Consider the following 22,600-nt stretch of genomic DNA (forward strand, 5'->3'; position numbering starts at 1 on the left):
GACACTGAGCTCCTGTGGGAACTATTCGCAAGCCCTACCACGGCAAGCGTACATTCCTGCAGCACGCCGCCACCACTAACAGAGCCAGAAGAAAGAAGAGTGGTGAGTACTAAGCCGGAATCCCGACTAGCGGGTCGCCGGCCATTATGGCGGCATGAGGGTACGGAGACGCTCGTCTTTTAACCGGGGCGGAATGCGTCTCCAGACACAGTACACAGCTGCGTCTCAGTACACTGTACACGGTACCCACACTGGCAAAGACAGCCTTAAAACGTTTTTTTCTTCTCTATTTTAAGCACCAGATTACCTCAGCCAGTATAAAAAAAGCGGGAAGACCGCGTGCCATTGAAGGGACGGGGCCTTCACTATGAGCGGATCCAACAGCTCACAGCGCCATTTTCCCTCTGCAGTGGACACAGACGCTGACTGACAGGGATGCGCAGCTCCTCCGGAGAGACTTCAGATTACCTCAGCGGTACCAGGGGGGTCATAGCAGGGGGGGAGCGATTCTTAGTGTACTAAGTCCCCTATCAGGGTACTTAGTCTGCGACCCGGCTAAGCTTGGCATTAGCGATAAGGGCATGGTGGGGGCTGGCTCCAAATCACTCTGTGTCTCCCTGAAGGGCTCTTTGTGGGTTAATTGTGCTTAACCATTTCCTGTGTCTGTGTGCTGTCACATTTACATTATGTCAGGCAAAGAGTGTGTTTCTTGTACATCGGAGTGTTCCTCTTCACCAGGGGGCTCACTACTGGGTACTCAGGGCAGTGCACCTTCCCAGAATAGTGGGCTGAACCGGATTAGGTTACTTCCATTAAGGTAATGATCTCAAATATTTCTACAAAGCTATCCCGCAATGAGAAAGAGATGCAATACTTAAGACAGACTGTGGATGAGTTTATGAATAGAGACTCAGTACCCAAACCAGCGTCTCAATCCCCTCCCATTAGGCCGCAAAAACGATCTCTGGCCCATGTCCTGCAGTCTAACTCTGACGCTGATGGGTCAGACATGGAGGAGGGTGAGGTGGATTTGGATGGTGGGGATGCTACTCTGTCACAGGGAATAGAAGCTCTTATAGAGGCTATCAGAGATGTTCTGCAAATTCCTGATAAGGTGTCAGAGGAGTGTGAGGAATCTTATTGTAATGTAAAAAAGAAGTCCTCATTCACTTTTCCTGCGTCAAAGAAATTGAATACCCTGTTTGAAGAACCGTGGGTTAATCCTGATAAGAATTTTCAAATCCCTAAAAGGTTGATCTCATCTTTTCCTTTTCCCCTAGAGGATTGGAAAAAATGGGGAAAATCCACCGATAGTGGACGCATCAGTCTCTAGGCTGTCACGTAAAATTGTATTGCCTATCCCTGGTGCAGACTCCCTAAAAGATACGGCTGATCGTAAATTGAGACTACACTCAAATCATTGTACACAGTTGCTGGGGTGGCCCAATGACCCACTATTGCATGTGCGTGGATCCCAAAAGCCATTGCTAAATGGTTGGGGTAACCTAATTGAGAGGTTAGATTCCTTGTCTAGGGGGGATGTTATTTTACTCCTGCAGCATAGACAGGACTCTGTGGACTTTATGGTGGAAGCCATAAAATAGATTGGGTTGGTTAATGCACGCACCACCGCTGTGGCAATGTCAGAGCGCAGGGGCTTGTGGCTACGCCAGTGGACTGCTGATGCGGACTCCAGGAAAGGCGTGGAAGGCCTGCCTTTCACAGGAGAGGCCTTGTTTGGAGATGAACTAGACAAATGGATCTCCAAAGCTACTGCGGGTAAGTCTACGTATCTTCCGTCCGCAGCTCCCCCAGCAAGGAAAGCTTATTCAGCTTCAGTCACATCTGGTCAAGTTCGTGCCCGGATCTCTGGGTCATAGATCTTATGTCCTAGGGCTACAGACTGGCGTTCCAAGACCTCCCACCTCACAGATTCTTCATATCAGGCTTACCAGCTTCACAAGAGGCAAGTATAACTTTACATCAGGCCATCCAAAAACTGGTACAGACTCAAGTCCAGTTCCACCTCATCTGCACAACAAGAGGTACTCTTCCAACTTGTTTGTAGTACCGAAACCGGACGGTTCGGCACGACCAGTTCTGAACCTCAAGTCCTTGAATCCATTCTTAAGAGTGTTCAAGTTCAAGATGGAGTTTCTGAGAGCGGTGATCTCAGTTCTGGGGGAAGGGAAATTCCTTGTGTTTCTGTATATCAAGGATGCGTACCTTCACATTCCAATCTGGCCACCTCATCAGGCTTATCTACGGTTTGCACTGCAGGTCTGTCACTACCAGTTCCAGGTCCTGCCATTTGGTCTCTCTACGGCACCGAGGGTATCCACCAAAGTGATGGCAGAGATGATGTTTCTCCTTCGCAAGCAGGGAGTGAACATAATTCCGTACCTGGACGATCTTCTGACAAAGGCGCCGTCCAGGAAGATTGGCCTCTCATCCAAACTTCTCCAGGATCACGGGTGGATTGTGAACCTGACGAAATCTCACCTAGAGACAACACAGAGGCTCCCATTCCTGGGAATGATACTGGACACGGAGTCGCAGAAAGTGTTCCTCCTGTTGGAAAAGGCATTGGTAATCCAGTCGATGGTTCGGGATGTCCTGTAGCCAAAATGGATATTGGTGCATCTATGCATTCACCTTCTGGGGAAAATGGTGGCCTCTTACGATGCGTTTCAATATGGAAGGTTTCACGCAAGACCCTTCCAGCTCGATCTGTTGGACAAATGGTCCGGATTGCATCTCCACATGCACCAGAGGATCTGTCTGTCGCCAAAAGCGTGGATCTCCGTTCTGTGGTGGCTACAGATTTCTCACCTCATCGAGGGTCGGAGGTTAGTAATTCAGGACTGGATCCTGTTAACCACGGACGCAAGCCTCAGAGGTTGGGAAGCAGTCACCGAGGGGGTGCAGTTTCAAGGAAGATGGTCAGGTCGGGAAGTCACCCTTCCAATCAACATTCTGGAACTCACGGTTATATAAAACACCCTTCTGCAGGCCTCTTATCTTCTTCAGGATCAGGCCATTCAGGTCCAGTGGGACAATGTGACGGCAGTGACGTACATAAACCGACAGGGCGGAACGAAAAGCAGAGCAGCAATGTCAGAGGTGTCAAGAATTCTCCTCTGGACAGAAAAAAAACGCTGTGGCATTGTCAGCGGTCTTCATTCCGGGAGTAGACAACTGGGAAGCAGACTTCCTCAGCAGACACGACCTGCACCCGGAGGAATGGGGCCTTCACCTGCAAGTGTTCAAGTGCTTGACACGTCGGTGGGGATATCCACAGATCGACATGATGGCCTTTCATCTCAACAAGAAGCTCAAGCGGTATTGTTCCAGGTTGAGAGACCCACAGGCAGTGGCGGTAGATGCTCTGACGACTCCATGGGTCTGTCAGATGATGTAAGTGTTTCCTCCAGTTCCTCTGATCCCAAAAATTCTCAAAAGAATATAAAGGGAAAAGGTTTAAGCAATACTCATTACTCCGGACTGACCAAGAAGGGCCTGGTACACGGACCTTCTGGAGATGCTCCTCAAAGATCCGTGGCCTCCACCTCTTCGCGAGGGTCTTCTGCAACAGGGCCCATTCGTCTATCAGGACTTACCGCGGCTACGTTTGATGGCATGGAAGTTGAATGGCTAATTCTAGCCAGAAGAGGGATCCCTAACAAAGTTATCCCAACTATGATCCAAGCCAGGAATGGGGTAACATCTAAACATTACCACCGTATTTGGAAGAAATACGTCTCTTGGTGTGTCGGCAGAAAATATTCTGCTGTGGAATTTCACCTGGGAAGTTTCCTGCTTTTTCTGCAGGCAGGTGTGGATGTGGGCCTACGTCTGGGCTCCATAAAAGTCCAGATTTCGGCCTTGTCCATTTTCTTTTAAAAACAATTGGCTTCTCTCCCTGAGGCCCAGATATTTTTGAAGGGTGTTCTGCGCATCCAACCTCCCTTTGTGCCTCCCACGACACCTTGGGATCCCAATTTGGTGCTGCAGTTCCTCCAATCGGACTGGTTTGAACCGTTACAGGAGGTTGACGTAAAGTACCTTACGTGGAAGACCGTCACACTGTTGGCCTTGGCTTCAGCAAGACGTGTCAGAGCTAGGGGCGTTGTCTCACAAGAGTCCCTACTTAATTTTTCATGAGACAGAGCTGAACTTAGATCTCGTCAGCAGTTTCTTCCTAAGGTGATGTCTGCGTTTCACATCAAACAACCTATTGTGGTTCCGGCTGTTACGGACACCTCTGCTACTTCAAAGTCTTTGGATGTTGTGAGGGCTTTGAAGGTGTATGTAAAGAGAACAGCTCGTTACAGGAAATCAGACTCACTGTTTGTTCTATATGATTTCAATAAAATTGGATGTCTTGCTTCAAAGCAGACAATTGCACACTGGATCACGTTCACTATCCAGCATGCTTATTCCACGGCAGCTTTGCCGGTTCCGAAATCTGTACAGACCCACTTTACATGGTCGTGAGTTCTTCCTGGGCGACTGCCCAGGGTGTCTCGGCTTTACAGCTCTGAAGAGCAGCTACTTGGTCAGGTTCGAACACGTTTGCTACAAGTTTGATACTTTGGCCTCTGAGGACCTTCAGTTTGGCCAATAAGTTCTGCTGGATCCTCAGCACTCTCCCACCCGGTTTAGGAGCTTTGGTACATCCCCATGGTACTAAATGGAACCCCAGTATCCTCTTGGACGTAAGAGAAAATAGGATTTCTCTGACGTCCTAGTGGATGCTGGGTACTCCGTAAGGACCATGGGGAATAGACGGGCTCCGCAGGAGACTGGGCACTCTAAAAGAAAGATTAGGTACTATCTGGTGTGCACTGGCTCCTCCCTCTATGCCCTCCTCCAGACCTCAGTTAGAATCTGTGCCCGGCTTGAGCTGGTTGCACACTAGGGGCTCTCCTGAGCTTCTAGAAAAGAAAGTATTTATTAGGTTTTTTATTTTCAGTGAGATCTGCTGGCAACAGACTCACTGCTACGAGGGACTTAGGGGAGAGAAGCGAACCTACCTGCTTGCAGCTAGCTTGGGCTTCTTAGGCTACTGGACACCATTAGCTCCAGAGGGATCGAACACAGGCCCAGCCTTGGTCGTCTGGTCCCGGAGCCGCGCCGCCGTCCCCCTTGCAGAGCCAGAAGCAAGAAGAACATCCTGAAAATCGGCGGCTGAAGACTCCGGTCTTCATTAAGGTAGCGCACAGCACTGCAGCTGTGCGCCATTGCTCCCTATGCACACCACATACTCCGGTCACTGATGGGTGCAGGGCGCTGGGGGGGGGGGGGCGCCCTGGACTGCAATTAGAGTACCTTAATTTGGCAAAAAAGCACATAATATAGTCTAATAAACTATATATGTGCAAAAATCCCCTGCCATAATATTAATATAAGAGCGGGATAAGCCCGCCGAAAAAGGGGCGGGGCTATCTCCCTCAGCACACTGGCGCCATTTCCTCTTCACAGCTCAGCTGGAAGACAGCTCCCCAGGCTCTCCCCTGCAGTTTCCAGGCTCAAAGGGTAAAAAAGAGAGGGGGGGCACTAAATTTAGGCGCAAAACTGTATTGTATAGCTGCTATAGGGAAAATCACTTTCTGTAATAGTGTAAATCCCTGTTTATATAGCGCTGTGGTGTGTGCTGGCATACTCTCTCTCTGTCTCCCCAAAGGACTTGGTGGGGTCCTGTCCTCAGTCAGAGCATTCCCTGTGTGTGTGCGGTGTGTCGGTACGGCTGTGTCGACATGTTGGATAAGGAGGCTTATGTGGAGGCGGAGAGGTGCCGATAAGTGGGATGTCACCCCCTGCGGGACCGACACCAGAGTGGGTGGATATGTGGAAGGTATTAACCGACAGTGTCAACTCCTTACATAAAAGGCTGGATGACGTAACAGCCGTGGGACAGCCGGCTTCTCAGCCCGTGCCTGCCCAGGCGTCTCAAAGACCATCAGGGGCTCACAAACGCCCGCTACCTCAGATGGCAGACACAGATGTCGACACGGAGTCTGACTCCAGTGTCGACGAGGATGAGACATATACACAATCCACAAGGGGCATCCGTTGCATGATTACGGCAATGAAAAATGTGTTACACATTTCTGACATTAACCCAGGTACCACTAAAAAGGGTATTATGTTTGGGGAGAAAAAGCAGCCAGTGTTTTTCCCCCCATCAGATGAGTTGAATGAAGTGTGTGAAGAAGCGTGAGGTTCCCCCGATAAGAAACTGGTAATTTCTAAAAAGTTACTGATGGCGTACCCTTTCCCGCCAGAGGATAGGTCACGTTGGGAGATATCTCCTAGGGTGGATAAGGCGCTCACACGCTTGTCAAAAAAGGTGGCACTGCCGTCTCAGGATACGGCCGCCTTGAAGGAGCCTGCTGATAGAAAGCAGGAGGCTATCCTGAAGTCTGTATATACACACTCAGGTACTATACTGAGACCTGCAATTGCTTCAGCATGGATGTGTAGTGCTGCTGCAGCGTGTCAGATAATATTGATACCCTCGACAGGGATACTATTTTGCTAACCATAGAGCATATTAAAGATGTCGTGTTATATATGAGGGATGCACAGAGGGATATTTGCCGGCTGGCATCTAGAATTAATGCAATGCCGATTTCTGCCAGGAGGGTATTATGGACCCGGCAGTGGACAGGTGATGCTGATTCTAAAAGGCACATGGAGGTTTTGCCTTATAAGGGTGAGGAATTGTTTGGGGATGGTCTCTCGGACCTCGTATCCACAGCAACAGCTGGGAAATCGACATTTTTACCTCAGGCTCCCTCACAACCTAAGAAAGCACCGTACTATCAGGTACAGTCCTTTCGGCCTCAGAAAGGCAAGCGGATCAAAGGTGCTTCCTTTCTGCCCAGAGGCAGGGGTAGAGGGAAAAAGCTGCACCAGACAGCCGTTCCCAGGAACAAAAATCCTCCCCTGCTTCTACTACGTCCACCGCATGACGCTGGGGCTCCACAGACGGAGCCAGGTGCGGTGGGGGCGCGTCTCCGGAACTTCAGCGACCAGTGGGTTCGCTCACAGGTGGATCTCTGGGTTCTACAAGTGGTATCTCAGGGATACAAGCTGGAATTCGAGGCGTCTCCCCCTCGCCGTTACCTCAAATCAGCCTTGCCAGCTACTCCCCAGGACAGGGAGGTAGTACTGGCGCCAATTCACAAGCTGTACCTCCAGCAGGTGATAATAAAAGTTCCCCTCCTTCAACAGGGACGGGGTTACTATTCCACAATGTTTGTGGTACCGAAACCAGACGGTTCGGTGAGACCCATTCTAAATTTGAAATCCTTGAACACTTATATAAGGAAGTTCAAGTTCAAAATGGAATCGCTCAGGGCGGTTATTGCAAGCCTGGAAGAGGGGGATTACATGGTATCACTGGACATCATGGATGCTTACCTACATGTCCCCATTTACCCACCTCACCAGGAGTACCTCAAGGTTGTGGTACAGAACTGCCATTACCAATTCCAGACGTTGCCGTTTGGTCTGTCCACGGCACCGAGGGTGTGTTCCAAGGTAATGACCAAAATGATGATACTCCTTCGAAAGAAGGGAGTTATAATTATCCCGTACTTGGACGATCTCCTTATAAAGGCGAGGTCCAAGGAGCAGTCGTTGATCGGAGTAACACTATCTCAGGAAGTGCTACAACAGCACGGCTGGATTCTGAATATCCCAAAGTCGCAGCTGGTTCCTACGACGCGTCTGCTGATATTGGGCATGTTTCTGGACACAGAACAGAAGAAGGTGTTTCTCCCGGAGGAGAAGGCCAAGGAGTTGTCATCTCTGGTCAGAGACCTCCTGAAACCAAAACAGGTGTCGGTGCATCATTGCATGCGAGTCCTGGAAAAGATGGTAGCTTCTTACGAAGCAATTCCCTTCGGCAGGTTCCATGCAAGGAATTTTCAGTGGGACCTGTTAGACAAGTGAGGATCGCATTTTCAGATGCATCGGCTGATCACCCTGTCCCCGAGGGCCAGGGTGTCTCTGCTGTGGTGGCTGCAGAGTGCTCATCTTCTTGAGGGCCGCAGATTCGGCATTCAGGACTGGGTCCTGGTGACCACAGAGGCAAGCCTCCGAGGTTGGGGAGCAGTCACTCAGGGAAGAAATTTCCAAGGACAATGGTCGAGTCAGGAGACTTCCCTACACATAAATATTCTGGACCTAAGGGCCATTTACAATGCCCTAAGGCAAGCAGAACCCCTGCTTCAAAACCAGCCGGTGCTGATTCAGTCAGACAACATCACGGCTGTCGCCCATTTAAACCGACAAGGCGGCACAAGAAGCAGGATGGCGTTGGCAGAAGCCACAAGGATTCTCCGATGGGCGGAGTATCACGTGCTAACACTGTCAGCAGTGTTCATTCCGGGTGTGGAAAACTAGGAAGCAGACTTCCTCAGCAGGCACGACCTCCACCCGGGAGAGTGGGGACTTCATCCAGTAGTCTTCACGCAGATTGTGAACCGGGAAGTGGACATGATGGCGTCCCGCCTCAACAAAAAGCTAAAAAAGTATTGCGCCAGGTCAAGAGACCCTCAGGCGATAGCTGTGGACGCACTAGTGACACCGTGGGTGTACCAGTCGGTTGATGTGTTCCCTCCTCTTCCTCTCATACCCAAGGTACTGAGGATAGTAAGTAAAAGAGGAGTAAGAACTATACTCGTAGTTCCGGATTGGCCAAGAAGAACTTGGTACCCAGAACTACAAGAAATGATCTCGGAGGACCCATGGCCTCTGTCTCTCAGTCAGGACCTGTTACTGCAGGGGCCCTGTCTGTTCCAAGACTTACCGCGGCTGCGTTTGAACGCCGGATCCTAACGGAATAGGGCGTTCCAGATGAAGTGATTCCTACGCTGTTAAAGGCTAGGAAAGACGCTGCCTGAATTTCAGACGTTGTTAAGGGAGTGCTGCATATTCAGCCCCCTTTTGTGCCTCCAGTGGCACTTTGGGATCTCAACGTAGTGTTGGATTTCCTAAAATCACATTGTTTTGAGCCACTTCAGAACGTGGAGTTGAAGTATCTCACGTGGAAGGTGGTCATATATATATATATATTTGGCCTTGGCTTCGGCTAGGCGTGTGTCAGAATTGGCGGCTTTGTCATGTGACAGCCTTTATCTGATCTTCCATAGGGACAGGGCAGAATTGAGGATTCGTCCCCAATTTCTCCCTAAGGTGGTATCAGCGTTTCATTTGAACCAACCTATTGTGGTGCCTGCGGCTACTCGGGACTTGGAGGCCTCCAAGTTGCTGGATGTAGTCCGGGCCCTGAAAATCTATGTTTCCAGGACGGCTAGAGTCAGAAATACTGACTCGCTGTTATCCTGCATGCACCCAAAGCTGGGTGCTCCTGCTTCTAAGCAGACTATTGCTCGCTGGATCTGTAGCACGATTCAACTTGCACATTCTGCGGCTGGACTGCCGCATCCTAAATCAGTAAAAGCCCATTCCACGAGGAAGGGGGCTCTTCTTGGGCGGCTGCCCAAGGGGTCTCGGCTATACAACTTTGCCGAGCTGCTACCTGGTCGGGGTCAAACACGTTTGCAAAATTCTACAAGTTTGATACCCTGGCTGAGGAGGACCTTGAGTTTGCTCATGCGGTGCTGCAGAGTCATCCGCACTCTCCCGCCCGATTGGGAGCTTTGGTATAATCCCCATGGTCCTTACGGAGTACCCAGCATCCACTAGGACGTCAGAGAAAATAAGAATTTACTCACCGGTAATTCTATTTCTCGTAGTCCGTAGTGGATGCTGGGAGCCCGTCCCAAGTGCGGACTCTCTGCAATACGTGTATATAGTTATTGCTTAACTAAAGGGTTTTGTTATGAGCCATCTGTTAATGAGGCTCATTTGTTGTTCATACTGTTAACTGGGTATAGTTTTCACAAGTTGTACGGTGTGATTGGTGTGGCTGGTATGAGTCTAACCCTGGATTCCAAATCCTTTCCTTGTAGTGTCAGCTCTTCCGGGCACAGTTTCCCTAACTGAGGTCTGGAGGAGGGGCATAGAGGGAGGAGCCAGTGCACACCAGATAGTACCTAATCTTTCTTTTAGAGTGCCCAGTCTCCTGCGGAGACCGTCTTCCCCATGGTCCTTACGGAGTACCCAGCATCCACTACGGACTACGAGAAATAGAATTACCGGTGAGTAAATTCTTATTTTTAATTACCTACCCATAAATCCTTTTCTCGTAGTCCATAGAGGATACTGGACGCCCGCCCGGTGCTTCGTTCTTCTTGCACAGTTACTTGGTTAAGGATTGTTGGTTCAGCTATTGCTGTTCCTGTTTAAAGTTGAGTTAGCATAGCTTTCCTCTGTTTTGTGTGTGCTGGTTCGAAATCTCACCACTATCTTTATCTATCCTTCTCTCAAAGTATGTCAGTCTGGTAGGAGGGGCATAGAGGGAGGAGCCAGCCCACACTATCAAATTATTAAAGTGCCCATGGCTCCTGGTGGACCCATCTATACCCCATGGTACTAAATGGAACCCCATTATCCTCTATCGGGGTAGAGATGCTGTTTCCTGGGGTAGACTTGAACACTTTCTTCAGCAGTCCCAAATAAGAATACAACAGTCCAGGTATTTGGTACAAAAAGCCTCAGCTATTTTTATTTGCAGCAAATGTAAAAAAAAACATATACGTAAATGCCATCCTGTCTGGGCACTAATTATACATAAGGTTTCCATCTCTATGTGTGAGAAGGACCTACTGTCCAACTCACCAAAATAGCAGTTTAACACAGCACTCACTTCATTTAGTAATGGTGTCTCTGTCTCCAAGCCAGCAGCTTGCTCCCCAGGCAATAAGAGACTTCCTGACCAGTCTGACAGGCTTTTATCACACCCATGCAGGGGTGTTTGCACTGATCAGCCTTCTCTGAGGCTACATGCCTTCAAGACCCGTCTGGGCCTAATGGATGAAGTCCACCCTCTCTCTCCATCCATACCACCAGGACCCCTTACCTGGCTTTTACCAGAAGCCCACATTTAGGTAACTAAGTCTGTTTTGCAGAATCAGACATGTTTTCTGGGGATATAATACTCATAGGACAGAAACCTTGGTCATACAGTATATACCTGCCCTCAAACACAATTCCACTGCTTTCATCACAATATTTACATATATGTTTGTGTCTGGCACTCCTTTTGCTCAGTAGTCAGTCTTCTGCAGTGGCTTGCATCCCACACTCGCCATTCACTCCTGGCACGGCCAATGTCCACAGTCCCTAGCACCACAAACTGTATCTTACTCCAGTGCCGTAACTAGACATTTTAGCACTGTGTGCAAGAAGCAGCATCGGCGCCCCCCATATACAAAACAGGGCCAGTGCACGCCGTAGGCGCGTGCCAAAAATATAGGTGTGTGGCTTCATGGGGAAGGGGTGTTGCCACAAAATAATACCAATTCATATTATTACACTGTACAGAAGTCTCCATTATTCAAATTATGCTGCACAGTAGCGCCACTTACACACGTTACACCAGGTAGAGCCCCTTTTACACATTATGCCAGGTAGAGCCCCATTTTACACATTACTCAAGATAGAGCTCCTATCACACATTATGCGAGGTAGAATCCACTTTTACACAGTACGGCAGGTAGAGTCCCTTTTTTTTTTACACATTATGGTAGGCAGAGTCCCCCTTTTTTACACATTACAGCAGGCAGAGTCCCCCTTTTTACACGTTAGGCAGCAGAGTCCACCTTTTTACTCATTAGGCAGCTGAGTCCACCTTTTTACACATTATGGCGGCAGAGTTCCCCTTTTTTACACATTACGGCAGGCATAGTCCCCTTTTTACACATTACGGCGGAAGAGTCCCCCTTTTTTACACATTAGGCAGACAAAGTCCCCTTTTCTCTTACGTCCTAGAGGATGCTGGGGACTCCGTAAGGACCATGGGGTATAGACGGGCTCCGCAGGAGATAGGGCACCTAAAAAGAACTTTGACTATGGGTGTGCACTGGCTCCTCCCTCTGTGCCCCTCCTCCAGACCTCAGTTAGATCTTGTGCCCAGAGGAGAATGGGTGCACTGCAGAGAGCTCTCCAGAGTTTTCTGTGGTAAAAGAATTTTGTTAGGTTTTTTATTTTCAGGGAGTCCTGTTGGCAACAGGCTCCCTGCATCGTGGGACCGAGGAGAGAGAAGCAGAGCTGGCTTGTTAAGTTGAGCACTGCTTCTGAGGCTACTGGACACCATTAGCTCCAGAGGGAGTCGGAACACAGGTCTCACCTGGGGTTCGTCCCGGAGCTGCGCCGCAGTCCTCCTCACAGATGCCTAAGATAGAAGCCGGGTGAGTATGAGAAGGCAAAGAAGACATCAGGCGGCAGAAGACATCAGATCTTCATGAGGTAAGCGCGCAGCGGTAAGCTGCGCGCCATTGCTCCCAGTCACACACACACAAGCAGGCACTGAAGGGTGCAGGGCGCAGGGGGGGGGCGCCCTGGGCAGCAATATTCCTCATATTTGGCATTGATAAGCATGGATTAGGCTGTGGCACAGTAAATCCGGTAACCCCCGCCATTTTTTCTATAGAAAGTTGAATGGACCGAAGCCCGCCGTTGGGTGGGCGGGGCTTGATCCTCAGCACTAACCAGCGCCATTTTCTCCACAGAGACTGCATGAGGAAACGCTGGCTCCCTGTTCTCTCCCCTGCTGAGATTCACAGGCTGGAAAAAAGAGGAGGGGGGCACTTTGGCGACGCAGTGAGTGGAGATTACAATTATATACATATAACAGCGCTATCTGGTCATATATTCCAGTGTTTTTAAGCGCTGGGTGTGTGCTGGCATACTCTCTCTCTCTGTCTCTCCTAAGGGCCTGGTTGGGGTTTTGTCCCTTATAGGTAACTCCCTGTGTGTGTGGGGTGTCGGTACGTGTGTGTCGACATGTCTGAGGCGGAAGGCTTCTCCAAGAAGGAGGTGGAGCAAATGAGTGGTGTGTCCGCGTCGGTTGTGCCGACTCCAGATTGGATGGACATGTGGCATATGTTGCATGCAAGTGTGGCATCTTTACATAAAAGGCTTGATAAGGCTGGTTTAGGGGGGACATCAGGCGGTCAATCCTCAGATTGGACCGACTCACAGGGCCCGTCGGGGTCTCAAAAGCGTCCCTTCACACAAGACACTACTACCGATACGGATTCTGATCCCAGTGTCGACTATGACAAAGTAAAATTGCACCCTAGGGTGACTAAAACCATTCAGTGTATGATTGTGGCAATAAGGGATGTGTTGCATATTGTGGATGAACCCTCGGTCCCCGACACAAGGGTACACATGTTTAAGGAAAAGAAACAGATTATTAATTTTCCCACATCTCATGAATTAAATGAGTTCTTTGCAAAAGCTTGGGAGACTCCGGATAAGAGACCGCAGATCCCCAAAAGAATTTTTATGGCATACCCTTTCCCTAAGCAGGACAGGGAGATTTGGGAATCACCCCCCACTGTGGACAAGGCCCTGACGCGCTTGTCCAAGAAAGTGGTGCTACCGTCTCCTGACACAGCGGCCCTTAAGGAACCTGCAGATCACAGGCAAGAAACTACCTTAAAGGGTATTTATTCTCATACGGGTGCTGTGTTAAGACCGACGATTGCGTCGGCATGGGTGTGTAGCGCAATTGCAGCTTGGACAGAGGAGCTGACAGATCAATTTGATACTATGGATAAGGATACTATATTCCTAACTCTAGCCCATATAAAAGGCGCAGTCTTATTTATGAGGGATGCTCAAAGGGACATTGGTTTGCTAGCGTCTAGGGCCAATGCCATGTCTATCTCAGCGAGAAGATCCTTATGGACTCGCCAATGGACGGGTGATGCGGATTCCAAAAAACATATGGAAGTATTACCCTATAAGGGTGATGTATTGTTTGGGGATGGGCTGACGGACCTGGTTTCCACAGCTACAGCAGGTAAATCAAATTTTTTACCATATATTCCCCAACAGCAAAAGAAAGCAACACCCTATCAGATGCAGTCCTTTCGGTCGCACAAGTCCAAAAGAGGTCGGGGATCCTCTTTCCTCGCCAGAGGTAAGGGCAGAGGCAAGAGAGCACCTGCTTCGTCAGGTGCCCAGGAACAAAAGTCCTCCCCGGCTGCTCCAAAACCCACAGCATGACGCTGGGACTCCCATGAGGGAGTCCGCACCGGTGGGGGCACGTCTTCGACTTTTCAGTCAGGCCTGGGTCAGTTCGCACCTGAATCCCTGGGTGTTGGAAATAGTTTCCCAGGGTTACAAATTGGAATTCGAGGAAGTGCCCCCGCGCCGATTTTTCAAATCGGCCATACCAGCTTCCACATCGGAAAGGGATGGAGTGTTAGCTGCAATTCAAACGCTGTGTATACAGCAAGTGATAATCAAGGTTCCCCTGCACCAGCAGGGAAGAGGTTACTATTCAACCCTATTTGTGGTCCCGAAACCGGACAGTACGGTCAGACCGATTTTGAATCTGAAATCCCTAAACCTGTACATAAAAAGATTCAAATTCAAAATGGAATCTCTCTGAGCAATAATAGCCAACTTGGAGGAGGGGGAGTTTATGGTGTCTCTGGACATAAAGGATGCGTACCTTCATGTCCCCATATATGCCCCCCATCAGGAATACCTGAGATTCGCTGTACAGGTTTGTCATTACCAATTTCAGACGTTGCCGTTTGGACTTTCCACGGCCCCGAGGATTTTCACCAAGATAATGGCGGAAATGATGGTGGTCCTGCGCAAGCATGGAGTCACAATTATCCCATTCTTGGACGATCTCCTGATAAAAGCGAGGTCAAGAGAGAAATTGCTGAGCAGTGTGGCGCTCTCTCTGAGAGTGCTTCAGCAACACGGTTGGATTCTAAATTTACCGAAGTCACAGTTGATCCCGACAACTCGACTACCGTTCCTAGGTATGATACTGGATACGGAACAAATGAAGGTCTTCCTCCCAATAGAGAAAGCCCAAGACATCCAGAACATGGTCAGAGACCTGCTAAAACCGAAAAGGGTGTCAGTTCACCAATGCACTCGAGTTCTGGGGAAAATGGTGGCGGCCTACGAGGCAATTCCCTTCGGAAGGTTCCATGCAAGGACTTTTCAATGTGACCTTCTGGACACGTGGTCCGGGTCCCATCTGCATTTACATCAGAAAATAACTCTGTCCCCAGGAACCAGAGTGTCCCTCCTGTGGTGGTTGCAAAGTGCTCACCTGCTGGAGGGTCGCCGGTTCGGGATTCAGGACTGGATCCTGGTTACCACGGACGCGAGCCTCCGAGGATGGGGAGAGGTCACACAGGGAAAGACTTTTCAGGGTCTTTGGTCAGACCAGGAGTCCTGTCTACACATCAATGTGTTGGAACTCAGGGCCATTTACAACGGCCTTTGACAAGCGGAGAGTTTTCTTCAAAACCTTCCGGTTCTGATTCAATCAGATAATGTCACAGCAGTGGTTCATGTGAACCGTCAAGGTGGGACAAGAAGCAGAGTCGCGATGGCGGAAGCCACAAGGATCCTTCGCTGGGCGGAAAATCATGTAAGCGCTCTGTCGGCTGTCTTCATTCCGGGAGTGGACAACTGGGAAACAGACTCCCTCAGCAGACACGATCTCCATCCAGGAGAGTGGGGACTTCATCAAGAAGTCTTTGCAGACGTAACACGTCTTTGGGGAACTCCTCAAATAGACATGATGGCGTCACGCCTCAACAAAAAACTTCGGAGGTATTGCGCCAGGTCTCGGGACCCTCAGGCAGTAGCAGTAGATGCACTGGTAACACCGTGGGTGTTCGAATCGATCTACGTGTTCCCTCCTCTTCCTCTCATCAAGAAAGTGTTGAGGATCATAAGACGAAGAAGAGTACAGACGATACTCGTTGTCCCAGACTGGCCTCGAAGGGCTTGGTACTCGGAACTACAAGAGATGCTCACAGGAGACCCCTGGCCTCTTCCTCTGAGGGAAGACCTGTTGCAGCAGGGGCCCTGTGTATTTCAAGACTTACCGCGGTTACGTTTGATGGCATGGCGGTTGAACGCCGAATCCTAGCAAAAAAGGGGATTCCGGAAGAGGTCATCCCTACTTTAATAAAGGCTAGGAAGGAGGTGACGATAAAACATTATCACAGTATCTGGCAAAAGTATGTGTCTTGGTGTGAGACCAAGAATGCACCTACGGAAGATTTTCATTTGGGTCGTCTTCTCTATTTCCTACAGACAGGAGTGGATATGGGCCTGAAATTAGGCTCGGTTAAGGTACAGATTTCGGCCCTCTCGATTTTCTTTCAGAAGGAATTGGCTTCTCTTCCAGAAGTCCAGACGTTCGTAAAGGGAGTGCTGCACATCCAGCCCCCTTTTGTGCCTCCAGTGGCACCGTGGGACCTCAACGTGGTGTTGCAGTTCCTAAAATCACACTTGTTTGAACCGCTTAACAAGGTTGAGTTGAAATTTCTTACCTGGAAGGTGGTAATGTTGTTGGCCTTAGCATCAGCAAGGCGAGTGTCAGAATTGGCGGCTTTGTCACACAAGACTTACTTGACTTACTTACTTGACCTACTTGATTTTTCATGTGGATCGAGCTGAATTGAGGACACGTCCGCAATTTTTGCCTAAAGTGGTTTCGTCGTTCCATATGAATCAACCTATAGTGGTGCCTGTGGCTACCGGTGACCTGGAGGATTCCAGATACCTGGACATAGTCAGGGCCTTAAAAATTTATGTAGCCAGGATGGCTAGAATTAGGAAAACAGAGGCTCTGTTTGTCCTGTATGCGGCCAATAAGATTGGCGCTCCTGCTTCAAAGCAGACTATTGCTCGCTGGATCTGTAATACGATTCAGCAGGCTCACTCTACGGCTGGATTGCCGGTGCCAAATTCGGTTAAGGCCCATTCCACTAGGAAGGTGGGCTCTTCTTGGGCGGCTGCCCGAGGCGTCTCGGCTTTACAACTTTGCCGAGCGGCGACGTGGTCGGGGTCAAACACTGTTGCTAAATTCTACAAGTTTGATACCCTGGCTGATGAGGACCGTTTGCTCAGTCGGTGCTGCAGAGTCGTCCGCACTCTCCCGCCCGATTGGATGCTTTGGTATAAACCCCATGGTCCTTACGGAGTCCCCAGCATCCTCTAGGACGTAAGAGAAAATAAGATTTTAAACCTACCGGTAAATCTATTTCTCCTAGTCCATAGAGGATGCTGGGCGCCCGTCCCAGTGCGGAAACTCTGCAATACTTGTATATAGTTGTTGCTTACATAAGGGTTATGTTACAGTTGACATCGGTCTTGGACCGTTACTGTTGTTTTTTGTTCATACTGTTAACTGGTTATGTATGTTCCAGGTTACATGGTATGATTGGTGTGGGCTGGTATGAATCTTGCCCTTGGATTGCTAAATCCTGCCTTGTATTGTCCATCTCCTCTGGGCACAGTTCTCTAACTAAGGTCTGGAGGAGGGGCATAGAGGGAGGAGACAGTGCACACCCATAGTCAAAGTTCTTTTTAGGTGCCCTATCTCCTGCGGAGCCCGTCTATACCCCATGGTCCTTACGGAGTCCCCAGCATCCTCTACGGACTAGGAGAAATAGATTTACCGGTAGGTTTAAAATCTTATTTTTACACATTAGGCAGCAGAGTTCCCCTTTTTACACATTAGGCAGCAGAGTCCCTCTTTTTCACACATTACGGCAGGCAGAGTCCCCCTTTTTTGCACATTATGACGGGGGGGAGGGAGAGAGAGAGAGAGAGAGAGAGAGAGGGGGGAGGGAGATAGAGAGGGGGAGAAAGAGGGGAAGAGAGATTGAGAGAGAGTGAGTGTGTGTCATCTTTCAGCATGCTCCTCTTCACCAGCACACCTGCTGGTCAGACAGGAACTTCCTCATCTGCTCCAGGGCGCTCTTCTCCAGAGCAGCGGCTGGGGTCCGCCTCCAGGCCGGCGCTGCTGTCATCTTCCCCGCCCGGGTCCGACATCCACGGAGCGAAGGCTGCAGGTGAGGGACAGTACATTCGCAGCAGCAGCAGCTGAGAGCGCACAGAGAGGAGGAGGAGCTTCTGTCCTCTCCTGCTCCGTGTCCTCCTCCAGCAGCCTACCCTTAACCGCAGCACTGCAGCGCCCATCCAATCTCCGCCGCCTGCCGCAGCTCTCTTCTGAGGACAAGCAGCTCCTCTTTGTGGGCACTTCTCCGTCTTGGCCGTGCTTCCAGCGGTTCTGCGCCCACAGTGGATATGCACTGTGGGCAAGGCACCGCTGGCACACACCTAGTTACAGCCCTGCCTTACTCACTGGCTTCCAACAGGCATCAGCGCCCTGTCGCAATGGTCGCGATGTTCATATGAGATGTGATACCATTGCAAATAGAGGGTGGTGGTGGTATGCACCTTCTCCTGCATTTGCATTGCTAAGAACAGCAAATGCAAAACTGCCATTTGCAATCCTAAATGAATCAGGCCCATGGTCCTTTATATACTGTACATGATTGGTTCAACTGGTTATGATTGGCATTATTAAAGGAGCTTTCCAAATATTTACATTAAATTACAAAGACATTACAATGGATTAAACTATTTGAAGTGATTGGTTCAGTTTTATATAATGCTATAATTTAATGAAATTAATGTGTTGTCTCCTATTCTAAAGCACACTAAATACAGTTATGCTATTCAACATAGGGTTTGTTACACTATAAATATAATAAGTTAACACTGGGGCATATATCCTAGGGAGAGAATTCACAGTAAGCTATAAAACGTCGTATTGGTACAGATCATTGAGTAACAGGAGACTTGAAGCTAATTGCTGCTTGGTTACGGTTTAGTGCCAGTGTTGCACTTTCCTGCAATGTTAGTAAACTCGCTTTTCTGTCATCATAAAGAATGTATTACTTTTAAAAGATTTGCTATTTAGAAGCACCATGTAAGCATACATGAAGCTGTGGCCTTCACAAGTCAATTGGGGCTATTACTGGAAGTAACAGCTGCTCTGAGCCTAATTGCAGAACAGTGCTTAGTGTCTTGTGTTTGGATGAGTACTGTACAGAGATTGGAAAATGCACTTTAGCATTTAGTTTTGTTTCTGTATTTAAATTACATGTTTTAATTATTCAATATGCAAATAAGCCAGGATAATAGAATACTGAGAAATGTAATCTATATGGCAGTCATTGTGTCAGTGTTCTAGCACAGAATAATCAAAACAGGCCAGGGTTCATAGTGAATCCAACCTGCACACAGACCGTACGCCTCACTTATGATGGGATCAGTACGAAATCCCGCTGGACGGAATCCGGGCGGTCAAAATACCGAAACCGGAATCCCGACCAGCAGAATCCCGACAGGGGTGGCGAGCGGAACTTAGCCCCTTGCGGGCTCGCTGCACTTGCCACGCTTCAGGCACGGTGCCTCTCTACGCTCGGCACACTATTTTATTCTCCCTCTATGAGAATGAGGGAGATAAAAAGTCTAGGGAGATGTATCAAACCTTAGAGAGAAATAAAATGGAGAAGTTGCCCACAGCAACCAATCAGCTTGTAACTGTCATTTTATGGACTGTGCTACAAAAATGATAGCTAGAAGGTTATTGGTTATTAGGTGCAATTTCTTCTCTTGATATCTCCTGAAAGTTTACATTGACTGTATCCTTGTTTGGTTGTAATTGGTAGCCCTGCTACATTTTAGTACATACAAAAACAGCACAAATAGTTTTGTACGTAGTTGATGTGAAGGTCCATTGTTCCAAGGTCTTTGATATACAGTAAGTTTTAGTCCAACCGTTAGCTTCCTATGTTCAAAGAAATGTGGGTGTAGTATGGTATGCCGGCAGCCGGGCTCCCGGCGACCAGCATACCAGCGCCGGGAGCCCGACCGCCGGCATACCGACAGCGTGGCGAGCGCAAATGAGCCCCTTGCGGGCTCGCTGCGCGCGCCATGCTATTTATTCTCCCTCCAGGGGGTCGTGGACCCCCACGAGGGAGAAAATCTGTTGGTATGCCCTCTGTCGGGATTTCGGCGCCGGTATACTGTGCGCCGGAATCCCGACAGTAGGCATACTGAAGACATACTGAAGCTATAGTAAATAAACTTATGTGTGCAGTTTACAATACATGCAACAATGATTTAAGGTAGAGACCCAAAGACTCAGGAAATATTCATGTCTTTCAAGAACTGCAAAAATATACAGTATGCGTGGATGTAGTCCCTTAAAAGAAAAACTCACCAGCTTCATGTCTTTAATGTTTCAATCATATTCTTTGACAGAAAATCTTGTCTAATGAAACGCACTACGTGTTTTGCTATTGATAGTTGCCCATCTCCTCCTATATCATACCTCCCAACATTAAAGAGCGCGATCTGGGTGTGGCCTTATCAAAAGGGGGCATGGCTTCACACAAATGCCGCGATTGCGAGCCATGCCTCCCAGTTTCGTCATTGTGGGGCATGTCCAGCGCTCTGTGAGACGCTGGCCATGCCCCCAGCCTATGTCTCCCATTAGTAGACACTATGTGCATGCGAACAGCAGCTATTCACCACTGCAGTGAGTGACAGGAAGCCTCCCATCATCCCCCCCCCCCCACCACCACCACCACGGTATACAGTGGCATGTGGGTGAGACAGCAGGACAGTCCTCAAAAAACAGGGCTGAACTGTGAAAATTGGGACAGGTGGGAGGTATGCCCATATGCAGATTCATGCAGTCTTATGAACGCATGCACTTTAACAGAACTCTTGGCACACTTGCACAAATCAAGGTGGGTTCAAAACTGCTTTTGCACATTTCATGTACAATGGGGGATTATCTGATCTGATCGCTGCTGTGCATTTTCGCACAGTGGGCAATCAGGTAGTAATTGCACATGCGTATGCACCGCAAGGCGCACGCGTGTCGGACAACAACAAAGGGCATCGTCGGTCAGCAATGGGATTGTGCGAAAAATCCGATTGCGCAGGCGATCGCAAGGTGATTGACAGGAGGAAGCCGTTTGTGGATGGTAACTGACTGTTTATTGGGAGTGTCCGGAAAAACGCAGGCATGTCCAATCGTTTTCAGGGAGGGTGTCTGACGTCAGCTCTGTCCCCGATCAGCCTGTTGTAATTGCACAGTAGGAGTAAGTCCTGGGCTGCGCAGAGACTGCACAAAGTGGATTTTTGCAGCTCTGCGTACACATGGGATCGCACACTTGCACAGCGAATTTACACTCCCCTGGAGGTGGCGACTATCCGAACGCAGGACCGCAAAGTTTACAGCCCAGCGATCAGGTCTGAATCACCCCCAATATTTGTTTGTTGCTCAGCAATTTCTACTTCTTTGTTGAAAAGAGCCAGATGTGGGGGCATGGCCTAGCCTTGATGTGAGGAAGACGTGTTCCTCTGGAGCTCCTACACCACGCTCCTTATACAGTGATTCCCACTCTCCCAAGGGGCTACAAATCTCCTGTGGATGCCCCTATTTGCCTCCTGCACTCCTCGGATAGCGCTGCGGAGACAGGGATCACGCTAGGTGATCCTGCAGGTTGCGGCCTGTCCATCCACCTTCAGCCAGGACCTGGATTTCCCTCTGCAGCCACCGCAGACTTCCAGAGAAGGGGAAATAGCGCTGCCGAGTGCCCTACCGCCCGCCGGGACTGCCGCTGCTCCCTCACCTCCTACTGGCACCTGTTCTTGTGTTCTCTGTGACTGGCGTGGCTGTCTTCTCCGGCTCGCACAGGCAGCCATCTTGTGGCTCCTCCTCCTACATCCTGTGACTGCACCTGCTCACCCCGGCCTCTCCACCCGGTGACCCCCTGGCTGCTCACTCACCACTTGGGCTCTCAACACAGGTCTCCAGGATCCTCTGGATACTGCTGCCACCTGTGTCTCTCATCTCCAGCAGGCGCTGTATAACCCCTGGGCTGCCTCTGCGCTCCTGCTGCCATCTGGACCATTGTGAAGCTGGGTACCTGTAGTGCCTTGCCCTCTGGAGCTTAGGTAGAAGTACCGCATGGCTGCTAGGATTCTCCCCCAGTGGGCATTCATCGCATGACATGGGGATGTTTTTTACGCTGGATGCGGGGATTCTACTTCACTTCATCTGCAGCTGGAATATTTCAGGTTAATTTATTAATGCTATTATTTCTCAGGAAGCTCCCTCCTGTGGCTTTTCTGGATAACTGCTCTCATATTCCACCTAAATAATTGTTATTTCTATTATATAATTTATGGCTGTGCATTTCCCTGCTGAAGATTTGGCCTTGTTTTGTGACAGTTAGTTCTCTACGACTACGTTGCCAGTGCCAAATTTTGCTCTTCTCTCTATTCTACTATACTACAGTACTTATTGATTTGTTATGTATGATTATTGCATGTCTCTGCTGTTGCATGACTCTGTGATATTGCATTATTCTACACTACCGAGGTACAGATGGATCCATGTTTATCTTGGCCTTTAATAGGATTAACTGAGCCAGGTCAGTCAGACTTAATCGCCTACTGTAATGGCTTAATCCCCTGATGTATTGTTCTCTGTATTGTATTGGAGTTGAGAACAATAGATGAAAGGCTTATGTTAATAAACCATGGTGTGTCGAGGTGCAGCAAAGAAGTCAAGATAAATGTGGACCCATCTGTA

The 22,600-nt window shown here is 49.2% G+C and overlaps 1 protein-coding gene across 1 annotated transcript in view; it reads left to right on the forward strand.

The window, feature by feature from the left end:
* Positions 1–22,600, forward strand: part of PALM2AKAP2 (PALM2 and AKAP2 fusion) — a 761,359-nt gene that overhangs the window by 69,941 nt on the left and 668,818 nt on the right. The window lies entirely within an intron of this gene.

The sequence above is a fragment of the Pseudophryne corroboree genome, chromosome 1 (genome assembly GCF_028390025.1).
Source record: "Pseudophryne corroboree isolate aPseCor3 chromosome 1, aPseCor3.hap2, whole genome shotgun sequence".
NCBI lineage: Eukaryota > Metazoa > Chordata > Amphibia > Anura > Myobatrachidae > Pseudophryne > Pseudophryne corroboree.